The following is a 13,165-nucleotide window of genomic DNA, read 5'->3' as shown; positions in this document are numbered from 1 at the left end:
TTCTTCTTCTTCTTCTTCTTCTTCTTCTTCTTCTTCTTCTTCTTCTTCTTCTCCTCCTCCTCCTCCTCCTCCTCCTCGTCCTCCTCCTTCTCCTTCTCCTTCTCCTCTTCCTCCTCCTCCTCCTCCTCATCCTCCTCCTCGTCCTCCTCCTTCTCTTCCTCCTTCTTCTTCTTGTTCTTTTGTAACTTTAGCTACAAGAGACAAGACTGACACTCAGTATTCTATAAACTTAATGGTAGAAAATAAGAAGGCTGCCCTCCCTGAGGCGCTGGTGGGGCCAGGCCACCCTGCCTCACAGTGCAGAGAATGGGCACCACCACAGTGAATAAATAAGTGATGGAAAGACAAGAAAGAGAGAAAAACAGAGTGGTACATGTGGAGAGATGTGGAACTAGAGACAGAACAGCCAAGGGGACCAGGTTGATATGAGTGACCTGCCCTTCCACCTGAGTCCATGGTGATGTCCACGTCTGTGCTGCCTCCAAGGGCCATGTCTAGACCCACGGTCCTACCGTGGCCAGGGTCCATGTTGATGTCAAGATTGCCACCAAAGGCCACTCGATGTCCATGGTCATGGGCTATACTTCCTCCAGGGCCATATTGATGTCAGAAGTCTGTGATGCCACCTTAGCCCATGGTAATGTTGATGTTCTGGGCTACCTCTGAGGACCTTGCCTGAGTCTGTGGGCCTTCTGCGGCCAAGGGTTGTGTCTGTGGTCTGTGCTGTCACTAGAAACCAAGTAGAAGTCCATAATCCATGTTCCCACTGACTGTAAAGAGGAAGGAAAATCTTTTTGCAGAGATCTCAATGATTGAGAACAGATAGTTGAGAAAAGGGACATGAAAGCCTTCTGTGACAACCCTACCCCCACCCAACTCTGAGCCCCCCCCCCCCAGAAAAGTAGCAGCCTGAACAGGAAGCCATCAAAGAGAACACTTTTAAAAGTGAGATAGGAATGGATGCTCAAGTTAGCTCTTCTGGCAGGGATGTGGGAGGGGAAGAACTCAGCTCTATCTGGAGAGCTTAACCATGCTCCAGAAGGACATAGATAACACAAATTCGACTTGGTTTTTTCTTTTTCTTTTCTTTTTCTTTTTTTTTTTTTTGATGGGGGAGGGAGAGTCCACAAGATTTGGGGAGCCAGCATGGGAGGACCTGGGTATGATGTGAAATTACCAAAGAACCAATAAAATATTGTTCTTTTAAAATGGCAGAAAATATGTTGACTGAAGAAATAAATGGGAGATCACACCCAGAGAAGGTCACCCTCCTCTCCAGCTCTGCTCATCCCTGCAGACACTGAGGTCAACAGTTAGTGACCAGAGTAATTGGAAGGAGGGAACACATACCCCACATACACACATTTCACACACACACAGACACACACACATCACATACACACATCTTACACACACACACCACATACACACATATCATACATACACACATATCACACACACATATCACACACACATCACACATGGACACACACATCATACATGCACACCAAGTGTGCACACACAAACACACACATACACACCATGCCCTCATGCTGGTGAAAACACTTCTGCTAAGCTGAGTGAGAAAAAAAATGAGGAGGGAGAGGCAAGAGGTGAAAACAGAAACGATCAGGTTTGTTCTGAATCCTCTCTGATAACCAAAGTCTCTTCCCACACAGAGGACTCTTCCAGGTCAGCCACTCCTTGTCCGGGGTTCCCCTGATTGAGCCATTCCTGAGTTACACATTTGACTGACTTTTGTCCACCAGGCTAGGCTTCATGGGATATGATCTTTGTAGGCTGGGAAAGGTGCGCTTCTCCTCAGAATCTCCACAGGGATGCTTGGATCTCAGGGAGATGAGAACTAGAATCTTGGACAGAGACAGACATGATCTGCTTCTGTGGCAGAAGATGGAGCAGCCCATACTGAAGGAGCTCAAATGCCTTCCCACCAAAAGCCACTCCAGACACAACCTGTGATGAAATATACCTGAGTCTTTCCAGTTGGGAAAACATTTCATTTCATTGAGTCTTTAGTGGAGGGGGCCGGAGCTTTTCACAGTGAGCTGGTTTTTGGAAGCCTGACAAGACCTAAAACAGCATTTCTCAACCCGTGAGTCACAACTCCCCTGAGGGCTGAACAATGCTTTCAAAAGTGTCCTAAGATCATTCATTGTAAAGCACAGATAGTTACATTATATATTGCATTACATTTATAACAGTAGCAAAATCACAGTTATGAAGTAGCAACAAAAATAATTGTATGGTTGGGGGGGGGTCACCACAACATGAGGAACTGTATTAAAGGGTCACAGCATTAGGAAGGTTGAGAACCACTGACCTAAAAAACAAAAACAAAAAAACAAAAACAAAAAAACCCTCACTGGAAATCAAGCATCTGCCAGTTAGAGCTGAATGTTACCCTCAAGGTCCCTCCTTGGTGCCAGGGAGGGACTCTCTGAAGCATTCACCAGAGACCAAGTCATGTTCGATGCTTTTGTAAGAATGTCTGGCCTCAGCAAAATGGACAGAGTACTGTTTGATGAGCTTTGGCAAGTGAATGCACACTTAAGTTTATTTTCCCAACAAGATACATATTTTTCATTGCCCTTAAATCATTTCCTGCTGCATTCCTTTCTCATCATTCCTGCTTTCTCCCACTTTACACCCATTTTGTCACTGCTAAAATTTCAGCTCCATGGAATCACATTTTATATAAACTTTTTTTTTTTTTTTTGGTTTTTCGAGACAGGGTTTCTCTGTGTAGCCCTGGCTGTCCTGGAACTCCCTCTGTAGACCAGGCTGGCCTCGAACTCAGAAATCCGCCTGCCTCTGCCTCCCAAGTGCTAGGATTAAAGGCATGCGCCACCACTGCCCGGCTTATATAAACTTTTATCCATAGTTCTTTTACTCAATATGCTTTTGGACCTAATTTGTGTTGTCTGGGTTGAAAGAATGCTACTTGTAATCCTATATAATATTCCACTGTATCTACGATTCTCCATTAGTGGACACGTGGATTGTTCCTGCTTTGGATATTCTGAGTACAGATTTAATAAAAGTCTGTGTACGTCCTTGAACATACACACCTGAGATAAATTGCTGGCCATAGACTGGGCACGTACTTACCTTTAATACAAACTACCAAATGTTTCCAAAGTAATTGTACAACTCTGCAGCACACGCATGGAGGAGTGAGCCTAGTGTATCATTAACTGTGCACAAGAGTTCCAGGAACTAGACATGGTGGCACGCACTGGTAATCCCAGCACTAGAGAGCCTGAGGCAGGAGGATCATGAGTTTAAAGCCATCCTGTCATATATCAAGGCCCATTTGCAGGGCTCAGTGAGCGCCACACTGTGCTTGCCACGCATTTGATCCCCATAACTTCATAAAAAGGAAATGTTTTCCCACATTCTCATGGACATTTCATAGTGTTACATCTTAAGCTCTCCGGTGGGCACGTAGTGATATCTTATTGTGAATCAAATGTGTGTTTTCCAATGATTAATGATATCATCTTCTCCTGTATAGGCCTTTCCTATATGATCTCCTTGGTCAGTTTTGAGCTGTGTTTCTGTCTGTGTTTTGTCTTCATGTGATTGACTTGTAGCTGTTGTTCATATATTGTTAAAATACAAACATTCTGTGTTTTATTTACTCATTACCCATAGTTCCTGGAGTAGATGTGTTCAGGATTGAAGAGATGTAAGATTTTTTCTTATTTTTCTGTTTTGTTTCTCTTTTTTTGGTTTTGGTGTTTCAAGATAGGATATCTCTGTGTAGCCCTGGCTGTCCTGAAACTCACTCTGTAGACCAGGCTGGCCTCAAACTCACAGAGATTTGCTGCCTCTGCTTCCCGTGTGCTGGGAATAAAGATGTGCACCACCACTGCCTGGCCAAGATGCAAGTTTCTTTTTTGTGTACAAGAGCGCACTGTAGCTGTCTTCAGACACACTAGGAGAAGGCACCAGATCCCATTACAGATGGTTGGGAGCCACCATGTGGTTGATGAGAATTGAACCCAGGACCTCTGGAAGAGCAGTTATTAATCTTAACCACCGAGCCATCTCTCCAGCTCAAGATGTAAGTTTCTTAATGCTTATGGTAAAACCGTTTTCCAGGAAAAATACAGTAATAAGCACACTCTCATCTGTATGTCTGAAAGAGACTTAGCATCGTTCTCAGTGACTAGTTGGTTTGTCTATGTACATTAATAGCAGGAAGGGCAGAGAACAGACTCCAGGCCTCCTACCTGAGGTCTGAGAACACTCGCCAAGTAGATACTCCCTAGAACACACTAGTAAATGTGTATGACAGACTTAGCCATCTCTCCAGTGGTGGCAAGAACTCTAAGCCTGATTTGCACTGGCCTCAAGTCTATGTCCTACTTTGTCACTTGCCAGTTGTGTCCCCAAGCAAGTCCCTTCCCCTTCTCCCACCTCCCTCTAATACATCCGCAGATCAGAAACAACAATGGTGCCTTAGGACACTCTGATGAAGACAGACTACCCGGCTTGTTCTCACTGCTTAAAACTGCACACCCCTGCATAAGTTTTGTGTTCTCTCTTTTCCATTGGTGACCTTGGTTCCTGGGATATAACAAACACCTGAGGAGGCCAATAAGACCAAAGGTGGAAACCAGAAAAGTTGAAGGTTCAATTCACCCCTGTACCCAGAGGTAGTGTCAACAGAGGCTGAAGAAGAACGTCGGAAGCCCACGCTTACCTCTTCCACCCTTTCTTTCCTTGGTTTGTGGAGTTCAGCACTCCTCCACACGGCTTGGGATGCCCCTTAGGTAGAGTCAGTGTTTCAGTGGAGTGACACTTGTCCCTTAGCCCCAGTACCACCTAGCTGAAAATTTTCGAGCCACTTCTTGTAATAGTACGTTCACTGCCCCTGGTCTACCTCACAAAATCTTATATCCCACTTTTAGCCATGAAAAACACTATATGGACTCCAATTAACAGATTACCTAGAAAGCACCTAACTTGCACTCCCCAAAATTATCAAAGTCAAGACAGAGAGATAGCTCAGTGGATGAAGGCACTTGCCGTCAAGACTTGATGACCTAACCTGGCATGGTGGCACACACTTTTATCCCCAGCACTATGGAGGTGGAGGCCAGTGGATCTCTGAGTTTGAGATCAGCCTTGTCTACAGAGTGAGTTCCAGAACAGTCAGAGTTCCATAGAGAAACCCTGTCTCAAACAAACAAACAAATGAAAGAGATTTGACAACCCAAGATTAATCCCTGGAGCTCACACAGTGGAGGGAGAGACTAGATTCAGTGGGTTCCCACAAACTATCCTCTGACCTCTACTTGTGCTCCAGAATACATATGGCCCCACAGACACACACAATAAATAAATAAATAAATAAATAAATAAATAAATAAATAAATAAATAAATGCAATTTTTAAACAACCAAGGCTATTAGAAAAAAAAAGGAAGGCCATGGAAACATTCTGGAAGGGTCTAAGGAGTCACAAGAATAAATCCTGGGTAGACTCATATAATATTGGGGAAAAATGAGGAAATGTAAAAAAATAAAAATAAAAAAGTACACTGAAGCGCTAACAATTCGTTCACACTGGTGCATCTGCTGCAAATCCTTCATCACACTAAGAGAGATGCTCGTAAGAGGATAACGGCTGCATGCTGACTCCACGTCTCTCAAGGTGTTCTGAAGATTTGAAACTATTCTTTAACAAAAATGTTGACTGTGAGGGTTTCGTCTGCACATATGTCTGTGCACCATATCCATGCAGTACTGCAGGTGGCCAGCAGATGGCCGGCAGAGAGCGTCACATCAGAATCTCCTGGAGCAGGAGTCCCAGCTGGCTGTGAGCCGCCTTGTGGGCTCTAGGAACTGAACTCTGGGCTTCTGAAAGAACAGCCAGTGCACTTGGCTGCGGGGCCATCCCTCAACCTCCCTAACACATTCATTACGTTTGTCTCTACAGTTAAATTTCCTACCCGGGGCAGGTAGGGTATTGCTGATTTGTGGCAAAATGAGTACATGAGAAGTTTGGGCATGAGAAAAGGATAATGGGAGAGGATGCAATTATACTATAATCTCAACAAATACACAATGACTAATTCCACCCATGCTCACCAGACCTGGTGATAAGTCCCAGAATTCAGGTGGCAGAGATAACTGGATCTCTGTAAGCCAAATTCTACAAAAGAGTTCCAGGCCAAGCAGAATACATATTAAGACTCTGTCTTGATAAAAAAACATCATATATATAATATATATATATATATATATATGTATATATATATATATTATAACCTCTCCATATGTTACATAAAATATATATCATATAACTGCATATATTACATATTAAATATCATATAAATTCTCATTTATCATATGTACTCTCCGTATATAAAATACCATACATTATATATCATATATAATCTGTCTATAATGTATTTGATGTATAAATCATGTTTTATATATTTATACATACATATTTATGTGTGTGTATGTGTGTGTGTGTATGTGTGTATACACACATATAATGCTGTCCCTCCCTTCCTCTCTCTTTCTTTTGCCTCCTAGGATGACCAACTTTGAATCCCTCCACTGTGTCCCTGTCAAGTCACTGCTGACTTCCGAGTTGCTAATTGCCATGCTCAGTAGCTGTCACTAATCCCCCAGTCTTCCTCCATCGGCTTCCTTCACAGTTGTTTCTAGAACACCAGAATGTCATGGTTTGACCCCTTCCTCTCCAGTCTCTAGGTGCTCCTCAGATTTTCCTGCTAATTCCTTCTCTCTTCCCCAGTCTCTGCATCCATGGCAGCAGAAAGGACAAGGAGAGGTTTGGGTCTTCTGGATCCACACGCATTTGCTTCCCATCTGATCTCATCCGATACGGAGCCTCTGTGTCAACTACACACTGATGACTTATTTCTCCGGTCTCTCTCCTAACTTCCAGCTCACAAATCCAACTGACTTCCCATTTCTCAACATGAGTGCTTCCTACACATCTCCGGTGTAATAGCTCTAACACTGGGTCCCTGTTCTGCTTTACCTTTTCCTGTCTCCGATGATGACATCATCCTTGAGTCACTCAGACCAAAAACCTTGACGTCATTTGACTCATTTACTTTCAAATGCCATGTGTAACCCGCTGGAAAACCTGACTTGTGCTACCCTTAAATGTGATTGTGAAACTGAATTTGAAGCACCTGTAATGTCCCAAATTAAATGATTCCCAAAATGGAGTGGAAAGGTTCTGCCTTCACATCCATTTCTTAATGGGACGATCCAACGCAGCTTGGCCTGCAGTCCTGCCCAGGTGCGTGGCTGGCAAGCATTGTTCTCCAATCCACCGAACTTCTGGCTCCCTGCTACCTAACTCCTGTATTCTACACCCTTCCTCATAAGAGCACCAGAGTGGCCCATGCCTTCAGTCCCAACACTGGGGCAGGAGGATCTCTGTGAGCTCAAGGTCAGCCTCGTCTACAGAGTGAGCTCCAGGACAGCCAGGACAACACAGAGAAACCCTGTCTTTGGGGTTGGGATGGAGGAGAGAAAGAAAAAAAAAAAGCTTCCTTGCTGTGCTTTCCCCTGCCTCAGTGTGCCTCCTCCTATGCTCACAAGATGTGTATCTTCTAGTTTATCTCAGAATCAGGAGGGATGCCCAGTGTCTTCCTTTGTCCCAGATGACAAGTTAAAGCTGGTGGAGCTTTCTGGACTCTTTCCCAGGTCTCAGGAAATCTCTCTGTAAGGCTCTCCATCGCCAGGGAGAGTGATGTGTTTCTGACTGTAATCCCAGCGCTCGGGACACAGAGGCAGAAGGGGAACAAGCTCCAGTTGAGCCTGAACAAAACCTTGTCAAGGAGAGAGATGGAGGGGGGAGGGAGGGAGAGAGGGAGGGAGGGAAGAAGAGACAGAGAAACATAGAGACAGGCAGATAGCAAGACAGACAAAAAGAGAGACACAGATGAAGAGATACAGAGAGAGAGACCCCTCAAGTTCCTGACCTCTTTTCTATTCTGCTGCCATTCACAGACACAGCACCAAGGGATGAGCACGGCACTAATTTTACCCCTTCCCGAATGTGCAACGAGGAGAATTACAACATCTACTCTGTGAGCCAATTCTGAGATTAACGACAATGATGGATGGCTAGGGCCTGGCACACAGCAAGCACGCAAATGATCGTTGCTGTCATCCCTGTAATTACTGACTTCCTGTGAACCGTGCTCCACGTGCTAGCTCGGGTTGAATCCCTGCATTCAGGCTTGGGATTTGCAATTGGGGACATGCTGTCATTATCTTACAGAGAAGTTAAAGTTCAAAGGGTTATGAGGGATTTTTCCCCCTAACATCATACAGCTAAAAAAAATGGCAGAGAAGTAACTCAAACTCAGGTAGGTCTGGCCTTAAAACTTTGTTCTTTGAGAAACATGTCCTCCTTGAAATTACTTAAAACCGAGGTTGGGAAAACACACAGCTATACGCCTTCCAGAGAGTAATATGGAAATGTACCGAAGTCTTATAGACTGTCTTCATATGTTTGGAATTATGAAGCTTGAAATAATATTATTTGTCTTTGAACTACAGAGATACAGACAGTATTTCTGGTTAATCACAGATTTTATTTCTGGGGTCTGGAGGCCACCTCTTTCTAGGCTACAGAACATAAGAAAGTACAATGGGTACATAGAACATCAGATCCCAGAGAGATCCAAGGACCCATGAGTCTTCTGTTCCCCTCCAGGAGACAACCAGGTCCTTTGGGAGAGTTGGGACACTTCCTGGAAGAGGAAGGTCTGGATGGCTTCTGCTGGAGAATGTAACTAGGGTCTTGATCTAGTTTTTAGTGCTCAGTATTGGTGTCCAATTCACCTCAGATATCTAAAAGGTGGTATTTGTTTACTATCTGTCATTCATTTCCTCTCTGCTTTCTCTCCACTATGTGTTTCCCACATCTGAGATGATGGAAGGATGGAGCGCAGTAGGGATTCTCTTTCGCTTGGCACTAACATCTGGGGCCAAGATGCAGGCTCTTCAAGAGCAACACTGGCATATTGTACATAGTAGGATTTTTGTTGTTAGATTTTTTTTTAATATAAGGAATATCTGGTTAAAGATGGCAAAATTCCAGGGAGAGCCACTTCCACCAAAAGCCAAAGCACACTAATAAAACCTGGAAAGAAATTTCCACCCTGAATCACAGTCCGTTTTGAACACGGGATAGGAAGGTAACAGAAAATAAAATCCATCACAAAGGGGTGGAGGTGTGGTACACGTGGAGACCACAAAGTAAAAGGGCCTGGCAGAGGCCTGGCGCACAGTAGGAATGCAGTGGGCATTACTCACATAGAAGGCTCCTTTTCTTTGAGCAGGGGGACTGAAAAGTTTGGGTCAAGTTACCAAGTGAGGCAGGAGTAAAGGTCTTTGTTGAGAGAGGGAGGGAAGAAGGAAGGGAATGCAAAGGAAAGAGACATAGACCAGGCCGAAGCCACAGACTCGGACACAGAGGCAGGATCAGTTAGCACGAGGTGTGACGGAACCCTGAAGGACATACAGAGGTCATTTGAGGTTCAGCTCCTCAGTCTAACTAGAACCTTCTACCCCCTCATACCTCAAGCCTCCTATGCCAACCATCTCCTTAGGCCTCAATCCAAGGCCGCAGGAGGCCTGTGCCTGAGCCTCAGCTCTGACAAAGGCTCCATTCTTTCTGGCTGGCCACAGCTGGAGTCCATGTGTGGCAGCCCATGTGTGGCTGGGAGCCAGGAGGTCTCCATCCAGCCCAGCGCTGGCAGTAAGTTGACATATAAACTTGAGCAAGGCACCCTCCCCTCTGCAGCCCGTGTCTCCCTTCAGGAAAATAGCAGCAGCCACACTGCCCTGTAATCCCCCTTGGGTGGCATGTGGCTCTGCTGAGCTGCAAGTGATGGGAAACTTCCTTGTGAATCACCATAAAGGCCAGTCACCGTGGCTATTAGTGCCATTGTCACTATCGTGGCTATTCTTTGATTCACACACCAGCTGCCCTCCACTCCCTCCTCCTCCTCCTGCCCTTCTGGAATGTGGTTTTAGACAACACAAGGCTCCTGTCAATCATACCCTTCCCATCCCTATCCCTCTCTCTCCTCTAAGCCTTCTGTCACCAGGTCCAGACCCCTCCCTTTCACCCCAGTTCTGACCACTCCCTATTTCTGACCATCCTGATGAGTTAGGAGGGGGCCTGGACATTAAGGGCTTGGTGAGTGATTTGGGACACCTGTCTCCCCCTCTCTTACCAGTTGCTTCCTCTGACAGTGAAAGAGACTATGCTCCAAACGACCCTCACAGTGTTGCCTTGAGAATCACCTGAGATCCTGGAGAATCACGTGGTCCCATGACGCTCATACAGCCTTGGCTGTCTGAAACCTGTCTAAAACCCTTCCAGGTATTCTCTTTGGATCAACCGTTGTTCTCTCTTCCCTCTTGGCTCCTCATAAACTTTAAATGCTCCTAGGAAAGGGGAACACTTGCCATCAGTCCCACAAGTCAACAGAGGCTGAATAGATAATGCCTTCCAGTCCAAAGTAAAATGATTAAGATCCAGCCGTGAAAAAGTGTGTTTTATTAGAGGAAATGGACCAAGCGTGAAGGAGTTCTTCCATCGTAGTTACCGGAGACTTCCTCCCTGGCCCCTGGACTTCTTTGCAGTTCTAAAACCTAGGCTCCAGGGGCCAGAGGTCGCCCGCTAGGGCGCTGAGATACGACTCTAAATCAGAGCTTCAGGCGCCATCCAGTGGCCACTAGAGAGAATGCAGACGTAAAGAAATGGTGAGAACAGGAAGCAGAGAGGTAGGTGTTGGCTGCATCCGGGAAAGAGGGATGGCTCTAGCTTCCAGCAGCCCTCACAGTTCCCCAACAGGAAGTGCCCTATTCCAGTCCCGCACCCACGCAAGTCTTCTGTCTGGCCCTGCTGTTGACTCACGATGTGCTCTCAGACGAGGACCTATAGCCCCTAGGACTTTCTTTAACTTTAAACTTGAGAGATTCATGCCAGGCACTATCCCGGCCTGCTTACTTTATCTGATCGTGATATCTAAGTAGGGTCCAGATCACCTCAGCCCAGCTGCTTCTGACCCACATGGCCAATCACAGAAATTATCGCTGTATCATTCGAGGTTTGGCTCAAAGCTCCCCTCTACCCCATTTTTCTTGCCTGCACCACCCTTCATCTGACACCCCCTTTTCTAAACAGCTGTACACAAGTGGACTTCAACCCTCTCCAGCCTCCAGCTTTCCGCAGCGACCTGTGTCGCCCTTTCCATCCAGCCTTTGCAGTATAGAAATCAGTCGGCCTTGCCTCGGCCCTGTATGGTGGCAGAATCAGGTTCCCTTAACAACTTTCATGTCTGAATCGTGGGAACCTGTGAAAATGTATGACTATAGATGACAAAGGAGACGTCTACTTTTTTTTTTAAGTAGAAGCATATCTGTGATTGTCAAAGTCATAGCAATATAATCACACACGGGGCGGGGGAAGAGGAGAGAGGGGAGAGGGGAGAGGGGAGAGAGAGATGAGAGAGAGAGAGAGAGAGAGAGAGAGAGAGAGAGAGAGAGAGAGAGGAGAGAGAGAGAGAGTTGAGACCAGAGGGCTTTGAGACCTTGAGTCAAGAGATATGGGAGGCCTCTAGAAGCTACAAAGGAAAGCAGACCTCTCCAGGAAGAATGCAGCACTGCCAACCCGTCTTGGACTTCTGACTCAGGGAACTGTAAGACAGGGAATTTATTTTGCCTTCAAGGTCCTCGTTTGTTATAGCAGCAATCGGAAATCGATAACATGTCAGTTCAGCCTCTGACTAGACATGCCACTTTGGGAAACTACATGGCTCCATTTCCTCTTGTCTGAAATGGAAATGATGAAGGCAATAATTATTTTTAGCATTTATTTTTACATTGTTAGGACCATCATCACCATCGTGGCCGTTCCTTGATTCACAGGCAACCGCCCTCCACTCCGCCTCTCCTCCTGCCCTTCTGGAACGTGACTTTAGAGAATACTAGGCTCCCATGGTCAATCATGTCCTTCCCCTCCCCATTCCTCTCTCTGCTCTAAGGTATCGAGCCTTTTGGCACCTGGTACGGAGTCCGGGCCCCTCCCTTTCACCCCAGTTCTGACCACGCCCTATTTCTGACCATTCTGGAGCAGGAACAGGTGGCAGGGCGGAAGTCAGAGAACAGCCTACAAAAGTTGTTTTCTCATTTTACCATGTGGGTCCTGATGATTGAACTCAAGATTGTAAAGCTCGGTGGATAACTGTGTTTGACATCTGAGGCATCTTGCCGTCTAAGATACTAGTAATCTCACAAGACTGTCTGGATAAAAACGGGTACAATGGCAATATTAGGAAGTCACTTAAAACCAGGTCCAAGACTTATTACTGTAAGAATAACTGCTAACTACCACTAACAAGGGACTTAAAATACATGTTGGGCACAATGTCAGATACCTTAGCATAAATCCCTCTAGCCACAGCCCTGCTTGTCCCAGTTAAACCTTGTCCCAGCTTTAACAACGGCAGAACAAACCCAGAGGAATTCACCCAGCCGCTCATTCTCGAACGGAAAGTGTTCTAAGCTTTAGTTTGCCATGTGTACCCGGGAAGTTTATTCCGTGCTGGTAGAGAGGTGTGTGTGTGCTGTGCGTGTGTGCGTGCTGCGGCTCAGCTTTGTTTCTTGAAGGAGTGGCAGAGGGAGAGCCACTGGCTCAGGGATGCCACCAAGTGTCAGAGGCAGATGATACAATCCAGGTGGAGCGCATCTCTCATCCCCCACTCTTTCCGTTCAGGGGCTCGACCGAGTCTCCCACCTCCCCAGCCAGGTCCCAAGCGGCCTTTGAGCCGCATTTTTGGCTCCAGAAGACAGAAACAGCAAGAAAACGAAGTGCTAGAGGATGGGGGACTCAGACTTCCTCGGACCCGAAGGTTCTCGGGGCACCCCCTCCTTCCTCACGTCCTGCATAACGGGCCATCTGTTCTGGGCTGAATAAACAAGAGACGGGAAGCAGTGGCCCCCTGCCCCCAGCCCCAGTACTGCACAATGCGTCTTTCTCCAAGAGGACGCCGCCCGGGCGGGCGCCTCTGCGAGCACGCTCCGTCTGAACTCCCCTCCCTCTGGCAGCATAGCAGTAGCCACAAACC

Source organism: Grammomys surdaster, unplaced genomic scaffold (genome assembly GCF_004785775.1).
Source record: "Grammomys surdaster isolate TR1022 unplaced genomic scaffold, NIH_TR_1.0 193, whole genome shotgun sequence".
Classification (NCBI taxonomy): Eukaryota; Metazoa; Chordata; class Mammalia; order Rodentia; family Muridae; genus Grammomys; species Grammomys surdaster.
This window is presented reverse-complemented; position numbering follows the sequence as displayed.